The sequence below is a fragment of the Podarcis bocagei genome (assembly GCF_964188305.1).
Source record: "Podarcis bocagei genome assembly, chromosome: 16".
In the NCBI taxonomy this organism is placed as follows: domain Eukaryota; kingdom Metazoa; phylum Chordata; class Lepidosauria; order Squamata; family Lacertidae; genus Podarcis; species Podarcis bocagei.
Window position 1 is genome coordinate 1,146,112 of NC_138142.1, and position 11,232 is coordinate 1,157,343.

Below are 11,232 nucleotides of genomic sequence, written 5' to 3' on the forward strand. Positions count from 1 at the left end.
TCAATTGCAGCCTGAGGGGGGTCCCAATCCCCATGCTGTCACCGCAGCCCAGCAGACCCCCACCCCCCACCCCCCCCGGAAGTGGACATAGTCAGAGCTCTTGCCCCAGTTGTGATAAACTAAGACAACACAGGCTACAGGTTGCCAGCATGCCACAATTAATCCACTTGACCCTTTGAGTGTGAGTGGAGGACTCTTACCAGGAGCTGTGGAGAAAATTTAGAAGATCCCTTTTCTCTGGACACCAACTTGTCTCACCTTCAGCCAGGGCATCTTCTTGCTGGGTAGGGAATCCCGACTGGTGGAAGCTGTTGCTTCCCTTCTTTCCCTAGCATCAGACTCCTCTGATTTTGCTTGGGGGGGGGGAGAGATTTGCTACACCTAATGAATTTCTGCCTGTCGCACAGTTGCCAACAGTCAGGGCTGCCTGAATAGTAGAAGTACACCAATAGTCCCAGAGAGAGCTTCTCTTAGCATGTGCAGAAAGACCCTTCCCACCTACCACTGAATAACTATATACAACCTCTACAGACCTAGGAGCAGAAAATGTGGCAGATGACACCACTCCCCAGTGGGCTTCAGGCCCCACACCCATCTCCCCCACTAGAAGCTTCCCCACCTTGGAGAAGGCAAAGGCATTTGGAGGCTGTGTGGCTTTTTTGCCGGGATTCAATGTTGCCAGAGGGAAAGGAAAAGGCCTTCCCAAACAAGTCCCTTTTCTAATTACTCCTAATCCTCTTCCTACCTCCCAGGGGATAAGAGGAAATAAATTGCATTTCTCCTCTCTCAGTCTCTCTCTTTCCCTGCCCCCACCACCCAGAAGCATAGGGAGCTGTGCCTGGCAGGTTGAAGCCATTTTCCCGGAAGGGGAGGAGGGCAGTGAGGGGAGTAGCATAACTGTCAAAAGGGAGGTTAGAGGTTGGGCGCGCGCGCCAAGTTCAAATGTGGAGGCGTGCGGAAGTACAGGGAGCCCGGAGGAGGAGCCAGGTCCCAAAGCACGCAGGAGGGGGGAAGAGCAGTCTGAGGATTCAGCGTCAGGGGAATCCAGGAGGAGCGGAACCCCAGCGGGCAGAAGGACCCTGCGGAAAAGGAAAGAGAGAAAGAGGTGGAGCAGCGTAAGCCTCTTAAACTGGTGTAGGGGTGGGACTGATTCAGAGGGGACTTCTACCGTCTAAGGTTAACAGACGTGGGGGCTGCACGCCTCGCTTGTGGAACTTACTATGAACTGAAATAAACATCCTTGTATATAAGAAGAACTTGGCGTTGGTCTTTGGTGAGCTGAGACCTGAGGCAGCCCTGACACATATATATACAAATAAACATATACCAAGTCCATTACATAGTTTACACATGTTATATCCGTTCCATAAATCATGTGTAAATTACACAGTTAAATTAGGCTCTACTGAGCCTTGAACTTCCCTCCACTCCTTTGGAAAGTATCAAATAAATTTTATGGTCACGTATTTTATCTCTTTTGCATAGTAATCATTTACTGTTAGAGTTATTCCAACCCCGCCAGTGTCATCTGAAATTTAGTTCCAATATACATCAAATATTTATTCCAATTATCATGAAATTTCTGTTCATCTTGGTCCCTTAATCTTCCTGTTATTCTAGCCAGCTCGGCATAATTTATCACTTTAACCTGCCAGTCATTTATAGTGGGTATTACCTCCGTTTTCCAGTTTTGTGCTAACATAATTCTTGCGGCTGTTGTGGCATATAAGAATAATATTTTATCCTCTTTTTTAATTTCTTTGCCCATCATTCCTAACAGAAAAGCTTCGGGCTTTTTGGGAAAAGTGTATTTAAAGATTTTTTTTAAGCTCATTATAGATTGATTCCCAAAAGCCTTTCACTTTGCTGCATGACCACCACATATGGTAGAAGTCTCCTTCTACCTCCCCACATTTCCAGCATTTTTTGTTCTTCAATCTATAGATCTTAGCTAGCTTCACTGGTGTGTGATACCACCTGTAGATCATTTTCCACAGGTTTTCCCTTAATGCCATAAATGCCGTGAACTTCATATTGACATTCCACAATTCCAGCCATCTCTCAAAGTCAATGTTATAGCCAATGTCTACCACCCATTTAGTCATGACCTCCTTCACCTCCTCGTCTTTTGTGTACCACTCGAGTAAAATATCATACATCCTGGACAATGTTTTATTTTTACTTTCTATAATTTCCACATTAAATTTAGATTTTCTATCTTCAAATCCTAGTCTCTTTTTATCTTCTTTTAGCAAATCATTTACCTGGTGGTATTGCAGCCACCCTGTAAATGTGTTCTTTATCTCTTCATAAGGTTTAAGCTTAACGCCTTGTTCAGTTTTCCGCGTAAGTTCTTCGTAAGTGGCGCTTTTCTCTTCCATATTAATTTTTTTAATAGTTAACACCTCTATTGGTGAAATCCACCAAGGTGTCTTCCTTTCCAATAGATTTTTATTTCTTTCCCATACTTGGAATATTGGTCCTCTAAATATATGATTTAGAAAGCCTCTATGTACTTTCACCTTATCATACCACAGGTACGAGTGCCACCCGTACCTGTTATCGAAGTCTTCCAAATCCAAAATGTCCATGTTTTCTAATCTTATCCAATCTTTCAACCACGTTAAACACGCCGCTTCATAGTATAAGCTTAAATCCGGTAGGGAAAAAACCCCTCTTCCTTTTTTGTCTACTAATATTTTCATTTTTATTCGCGGTCTTTTCCCCTGCCAGATGAATCTCGCCAAGGTTCTTTGCCACTCCTTACACTGCTTTAACCCTTTGAGTACAGGAATAGTTTGAAATAAAAATAACATTCTGGGCAAAACATTCATTTTGATAACCGCTACCCTCCCCAAAAAGGATAGTCTCATTCTCTCCCAGATTTCTAAATCTTTCTTAATATTCTTCCACGTGACCTCGTAATTGTCCTTATATAAATTAATATTTTTAATCGTGATCCATACTCCAAGATACTTCACCTTCTTTGCTGTCATAATTCCCGTTTTTTGTTCTAATTCTACCATATCTTCTTTGGTTACATTTTTGGTCAGCATTTTAGTCTTATTCTTGTTGATTTTAAGGCCTGACACTACGCCGAATTCTTCAAATTTTTGTAAGGCTTCTTGCACACTATTCTTTGGGTCTTCTAATGTTAGTACAATATCGTCCGCAAAGGCTTTGATTTTGTGTTCCTTAGTCCCTACCCTGACTCCTTTAACCTCTGTTGTTTAACCTCCTCAATCTCTTAGTAAGTACTTCCAATACTGTTATAAATAATAAAGGAGACAAGGGACAGCCTTGTCTAGTCCCTTTGGATATATCAAAAAATTCTGATGTAGTATTATTTATTACAAGTTTCGCTTTTTGCTCATGGTATATAGCTTCAATACCTCTTCTGAATCTTTCTCCCATCCCCATCATTTTCAAATTTTCTTTCAAGAAACGCCAAGAGACGTTATCGAATGCCTTTTCGGCATCGATAAATATCAAGGCCGCCTGCTTATCTATTCTGCTTTCCAGCATTTTCTCTGTGGCTATTTCTCTGTGGCCTGTGGTCATACCCTGAATTCATCAGATTATTGGATCTGCCTTCTGGGCCACAGAAAATGGCTCACAGTCCGCTGGACGCTGCTGTGAGGGGCTGGCAAGCAAAGCCCAAAGGCAGGTGGCTGGGGCAGTGCTGTGTCTCCTACATCTGGAACCCTGTGTCCCAGCCTTCCCCCGTGGGATGCGGATCTGTGCTGGGTTGTAGTGCAAAAGATCTGGAGGCCACCTGGGTTGGGAGAGGGCTCTCATTTAGCTACAGCAAGATCTCTCAGCTATGGATTTGTCTCCCCTCTTTCCAGAAGCCACCTGAGGGCATGAGGCCTCAGCTTATAGGCCTCAACAGCTGGGGACCCAAAGACTTGAAGAAGGAGCATCTCTTGCTCCTTCAGGCATTCAGTAGAAGCTCCCATGCTCTGCTGGCAAGGAGGTGGAAGTGGACCCCTCTTTAGCTGTAACCACTGGACCCTTCCTGGGCATCTTCGGGGCACCAGGCATTTTAAACTGTTTGTGCTGGTCAGTTTACGTTCTGTGGCTTAGGCTGCCTCTTCTTTTCCTTTGACGATGGTTTTGTTTGATTGTGCTTGGTTGTGCTGTGATTTGCTGTGGCAGCCCCCAAACAGTTTCATTTTTTCTTATGGGGTATCCAAGAGCCCGTATAGAGTCCTTAAGTAGATTCCCTATCCGTAGGAGAAAATAACAGAGGCCAACTCTGTTGCAAAAGGGTCCCCCACTCCCCCCACACAGGGAGGGAGGAGAGAAACCCCGAACAATGGTGTGCAAGCCCTTATATAGAATTTTGAAATTGCCCACCCTGTAGCTCAAGACCACCTCCCAAAACATCATACATACATCACAGAAAGAGGTGGTCCCCCGCAGAAAACCTGTTTGTCAGGATACCTTATAATGGCCACTGATTGTTCTACCTGGGCAGCCTGGCCATTCTTTTGTGATGGTAAATACTCAGTTCCTGAGTCCAGGTCATAGACTCACCCTATCCATACACAAATAACCCCTTAAGACAGGGTTTGTGAGCAAAGAGACAATGGGGAGGTTTCCCCCATTTGCCTCCCTTACTGCAGAGGAATAACTGAGGTCACTAGGGAAGTCAAAATGGCTTCAGGATTGTTCTCCTGTACTGTTTTAGACACATGGTTTATATACTTATGTATGTGTTTGCCTTGTACATTTATGAACATTTATTTTATATTTGGGACCTCAGAATTCTTATAACAGTTTCAGCAAAATAAACAATGGCAGTGAATTTGATGGTGGCATCACAGGAGACCCTTGCTTTTCTTCCCTGGCACACACACAGGAACACATCCAGGCACATATGGCAACCCCGTGGTCCTGAAGTGGGGCTTCCGCTGGGAAGTTCTCCTGGACTGGAGTTGGGGAAGAGCTGCAGCTCAGGGGAGGAGCACCCGCTTGGCCTGCAGAAGGTGCCAATCCCTGGCAGCATCTCTGGGGAGGGCTGGGGGAGAGAGACTCCGGCCAGAAATTCCAAAGAGCCATTGCTACCAGTCAGTGTAGGCAATACTGACAAATGCTGCTCTGACTAAGGCCTCAGGTATAAAATGCCCAGCCCCTTTCCTATCCACTGCCCCCTTACCCAAGGCTTCCTCTGCTTTCAGCTCAGCACTTGGGGGGGCAGTCTGAACAGGAGCTTGCAGTAGATAAGGCTGCTTCTCCAGTATTCCTGGGGCAGAAGGAAGGCTCCCTGGAGGAAGAAGGCAAATGCGTGACTTGCCCAACAAGGGAAGCCAGATCCAGACCCTTTGCTAAGGGAGAACCGCATCCTGCAAAGAGCCCAGCTCCAGAAACCCAGCAATTCACCAAAGCTTAGGTGATCAATGGCAATTCAGAGCTTAATGCCAACCCCAGGACAAACCCTGTAGAGCCTTACCAAAGGGGGGTTTCCTGACTCAGGAACCCCACAAAGTGGAGTCCCCCACTTCATTCATTCTGTTAGTCAGTCAGTCAGTCAGTACCCCACTTTTTCCCCTGATGGGACTCCAGACAGCTTACAGCTAAAAACACAGAAAGAACAATAATTAAAAAGCAATTAAACATTGATAAGATTAAAACAATATACACATATAAAATCTCTTAAAACCATACCAATATTTATAATAAAAACAGCAAAAAGCGAAAGATTTCTACAATCTGAAGAGAAACCAGTTCAAAGATAATATACGAAACATAGTAAATGTAATTGAATATTTAGAAACAAAAATAAACAAGCTGTATTAATCTTGTTTATTAATCTTGCCACGGAAAAGGCGTTTGATAAGGTGTCCTGATTTTTTATGAAAAATAATTTAGAAATGATGGGTCTGGGGACAAAGTTTTTAAGAAGTATAGATGTAATTTATAAAGACCAGAATGTGAAACTTATAATAAATAATAATAATAATAATAATAATAATAATAATAATAATAATAATAATAATTTTTATTTATACCCCGTCCTCCCCAGCCAAGGCCGGGCTCAGGGCGGCTAACAAGCAATAATAAAAACAAGTTGAATGATTACAACTTAAAAACAAAATTAAAATACAAGATTAAAATATTGAAACATTAAAATATTAAAATGTAGCCTCATCGCAGGAGGATAAAGGAAAAGAAAAAAGAAAGAGAGGGAGGGAATCAAATTGGCTCCAAGCCAGGTGGAACAACTCTGTCTTACAGGCCCTGTGGAAAGAAATCAGATCCTGCAGCGCCCTGGTCTCATGAGGCAGAGCGTTCCACCAGGCCGGAGCCAGTGTTGAAAAGGCCCTGGCTCTGGTTGAAGCCAATCTAACTTCCTTAGGGCCTGGGACCACTAGGGTGTTGCTATTTATGGACCTTGAGGCTCTCCGTGGAGCATACCAGGAGAGGCGGTCCCGTAGGTACGAGGGTCCTAGGCCGTGAAGGGCTTTAAAGGTCAAAAGCAGCACCTTAAATCTGACCCTGTACTTCACCGGGAGCCAGTGCAGCTGGAAAAGCACTGGGTGAATATGCTCCCATGGCAGAGACCCAGTGAGGAGCCTCGCTGCAGCATTCTGCACCCGCTGGAGTTTCTGGGACAGCTTCAAGGGCAGCCCCGCGTAGAGCGAATTACAGTGGTTAAACCACAGAGCCTAGGACTTGCCGATCAGAAGGTCAGCAGTTCGGATGCCCGCGACGGGGTGAGCTCCCGTTGCTCGGTCCCTGCTCCTGCCAACCTAGCAGTTCAAAAGCACTCAAAAGTGCAAGTAGATAAATACCGTATTTTTCGCTCTATAAGACACACCAAACCATAAGACGCACCTAGTTTTTGGAGGAGGAAAACAAGAAAAAAAATATTCTGAATTCCAGAAACCAGGACAGCAAGAGGGATCGCAGCTCAGCCATCCCGCTTGCTGTCCTAGCTTATGGGATAGCCGCGCACAGCCACTCCCGGGCAGCGGGATGAAGGCTCCCCTTGCCCGGGAGAGGCTGAACGTGGCTAAGCAAGAAGCCAGAACAGCAAGCGGGATCACAGCGCAGCGATCCTGCTTGCTGTCCTGGCTTATGGGATAGCCGCATACAGCCTCTCCCTGGCAGTGGCATGAATTCTCCCCCTGCCCAGGAGAGACTGCACACGGCTAAGGCTCCCCCAAGAGCCGCACTCCCTTTAAAGTGTGTGGAGCGTGTGTGCAGCTCTTGGGGCCCCCAAGAGCCACACACATGCTCCACACGGCTCTTTAAAGGGAGTGCTGAACAGAGCCTCCCGCCTGCATTCGCTCCATAAGACGCACGCACATTTCCCCTTACTTTTTAGGAGGGGAAAGGTGCGTCTTATACAGCGAAAAATACGGTAGATGCCGCTCCGGCAGGAAGGTAAACAGCATTTCCGTATGCTGCTGTGGTTCACCAGAAGCAGCTTAGTCCTGCTGGCCACATGACCCGGAAGCTGTACGCCGGCTCCCTTGGCCAATAAAGTGAGATGAGCGCCGTAACCCCAGAGTCTGTCACGACTGGACCTAATGCTCAGGGGTCCCTTTACCTTTACCTATCCCAATTGTAACTGGACAAGGCCAATTCAACGAGTGGCAAAAAACGATTTTGAGGTTTGTATGGCAGAGCTAGATGCCTAGAATAAAATTCAAACTTTTGACGGATAAAAAGGAAAGAGGAGGCTTATCACTAACGGATCTTAAGCTATATTATGAAGCTGCATGTATAACATGGTTAAAAGAATGGTTCATCTTGGAAAATATGGATATACTAGATCTGGAAGGATTCAGAAATAGATACGGGTGGCATGCATACCTTTGGTATGACAAGGTTGGAGTACATAAGGACTTTTAAAATCACGTCATAAAAAGACCACTTTATGTAGTTTGGATAAGATATAAAGAGTGGTTTGAAAGGAAGACTCCATGGCGGCTGTCACCCCAAGAGGCATTTTCAGATTATGGTAGACTCATAATCTGGGGAACCGGGTTCGTGTCTCCGCTCCTCCACATGCAGCTGCTGGGTGACCTTGGGCCAATCACACTTCTTTGAAGTCTGTCAGCCCCACTCACCTCACAGAGTGTCTGTTGTGGGGGAGGAAGGGAAAGGAGAATGTGAGCCACTTTGAGACTCCTTTGGGTAGTGATAAAGCGGGATATCAAATGCAAAAATCTTCTCTCTTCTTCATTGAAAAGATTAAACATGAAAGGAAAATGGTTGTCTTACAGAGACATGTTGTCAGAAGAGAATAATGTAATTAATGTAATTATTTTATCAAGTTGGATGGAATACCATCAAATGAATGACATCTTTTCAAAGGATAAAAAAGTAAGAGGGTTTGAACAAACAAAATCAATAATAGAAACTGCGGTACTACAAAATAACAAAAAATACTGTCCAATGTCTATGAGTGTTTACTAGAACGGCACACAAAAGTTGAAGAAATCAAAAGTGTCATGATTAAATGGGAAATTGAGTATGAAAAGTGGATAAAATTATGGAACACTGAGCTAAAGTTCAAAGCGTGTACATTGTTAAAAGAAAATTTGTTTAAAATGATGTGCAGATGGTTCCTCGCGCCAATTAAATTGTCAAAAATGTATAAAACAAGAAATAATAATTGTTGGAAGTGTGGGGTGAAAGAAGGCAGTTTCTTTTGACGCGCAGCATAAATTAATAATGCAGAGTTTTAAAGAATAAAAGCTTTACTGAGTTAAAATAAACTTCTTCATAAACAACATGGTTCCAAACAGTTTGACTGAGATCACATACTGATTCTGTTCACAGCTGAAACAGACTGACTCTCACTGACATCTTACAGAGAACACAAAAGAGAAAACTGGCTACTAAGTCACATGTCAGAATGACTCAGCAGTTAGCAGTTAGGCCTGGATAACTTTAGTAGGCCCCAAATGATTGTGCAGTCCCAGCACTTCCCAGCCTGCTTTGCTGCTTCTGCTCTCATGTGTCTTTGAACTTGCAGGGCAGCACTTGAAGAAGGAGCAAAAAGGGTTTTCTTGTGTGTGTGTTTCTTTGTTGCTGATTAGCTGCTCTCCCTGTGCAAAGGTCAGAGGGGGCAGGGTTTCTGTTGAAGCAGGTGATTAGCTGTGGGAGGAGCTTATCAGAGCTTGCAGGGCAGCGGCGCGCCCACTTTGATCCATCTTTTAGATTTAGGGGAGCTAGTCTCAAACGCTGTTGGGGGAGACCTAGGTTTTTTTGTGGGGGGAGTTATTTGTCCTGTCTTCACGCTTTTTATGATGGAGGACCGCTGTAGCCACCCCCAACGACACGTTCTCAAGATGGAGGGGGAGGGAACAGCTGCAGTCGCCTGTGGTTCCTGCGCAATGTTTGCCATCTTGCCAAAGGTTGCAGGCAGCTTTACCTGCAGCAATTGCATGTTGATTGCCCTCTTAAAAGACAAAGTCCAGCAACTGGAGGAAGGTTTAGCTACGCTCCAAAGAATTAGAGAGCTGGAGCTCTTCTTGGAAGCAACAGAGCACACCGTCTCCACCAAGGAGGAGACAGGGGACTCCCCTGAGAAGGAGGCCAGTTCACCAACACAGGAGCCAGATATATGGAGAAACGTGACTCAAAGAAGTAGGAGGCCCAGGGTTCACTCTGATTGTTTAGAAATACACAATCGCTTTGAGGTCCTCTCCCCTAGCATGGAAGACGAAGAGCAGACTCCATTTGAGGATCTCTCCCTCATTACAGTCGATCAGGTATATGAAGACGAGCAGCAAAGTCAGTCCTCAGGGAATGTGCAGGCGACCTTGGAACGGACAGCTCACGGAAGAACCCCGACCAAACCTAAGAGGAGGCGTGTAGTGGTGATAGGGGATTCCCTACTGAGGGGAACAGAAGCAGTGATCTGTGGGCCTGACAAGATGTCTCGGGAAGCGTGCTGTCTCCCCGGGGCTAAGATCCAAGATGTAACTGAACGACTGCAAGGAATCATAAAACCCACTGACAAATACCCCTTCCTCTTGGTTCATGTGGGAACCAAAGACACTGCAAGCAATAGCCTCCAGAAGATCAAAAGAGACTACGAGGCTCTGGGCAGGAAATTGAAACAATTAAATGCACAAATTGTCATCTCATATGTCCTCCCAGTTGAACGACATGGCCCAGGGAGAGAGGGGAAAATAGTGGAAGTGAACAGCTGGCTTCGCAAATGGTGTAAACAGGAACGGTTTGGATTCTCAGATCACGAACTGCAGTTTCTTGAAGATGGACTTCTGGCAAGCGATGGGCTGCACCTCACAACGGTTGGGAGGAATGTTTTTGCCAAAAATCTCAGAAACCTCATCAGGAGGGCTTTAAACTGACTAATGTGGGGGAGGGAGACAGTGCTCCTGAAGGTAGGAGTCTATCAATTGATGAAGATGATCATCCAAATGTCATAGACCAAATGGAGCAAACGGCACGCAGACCTAGTGATGGGAGGAAAAAATCCTTAAATAAGAGACACGGGGGAATGATTAATGGACTTCAATGTCTGTACACTAATGCGCAAAGCATGGGAAATAAACAAGATGAGCTTGAGCTCTTGGTACAGCAAACTAAATATGACATAATAGGCATCACTGAAACCTGGTGGGATAAGTCCCATGATTGGAATGTAATAATGGGGGGATACAATCTATTTCAGAGAAACAGACCAGACAAGAAAGGAGGAGGAGTGGCGTTATATGTCAGGGATGTGTATACCTGTGAAGAGATCCAAGATTTAGAACCTCAAAGCCAAAGTGAGAGCATTTGGGTCAAAATTAAGGGAGAGAAGAATAACAGAGACCTCATTGTGGGAGTTTACTATAGATCCCCAAGCCAAACGGAGGACATAGATGATGCCTTCCTGGAACAGATGGCCAAGCATGCAAAAGGAAGGGAGATAGTAGTAATGGGGGACTTCAATTACCCGGATATTTGTTGGATGTCAAACTCAGCCAAGAGCATAAGGTCAAACAGATTCCTCACTGGCCTTGCAGACAACTTCATTGTCCAGAAAGTGGGAGAAGCAACAAGAGGAACAGCCATTTTAGATCTGGTCCTAACCAATGTTGATGACCTGGTTAGTGGGGTAGAAGTGGAAGGATCATTAGGCGCGAGTGATCATGCTCTTCTGAAGTTTACTATACAGCGGATAGGAGCAGCCAAGCATACTAGGACTCAATTTCTTGACTTTAAGAAAGCCGACTTCATAAAACTTAGGGAAGTGCTGGG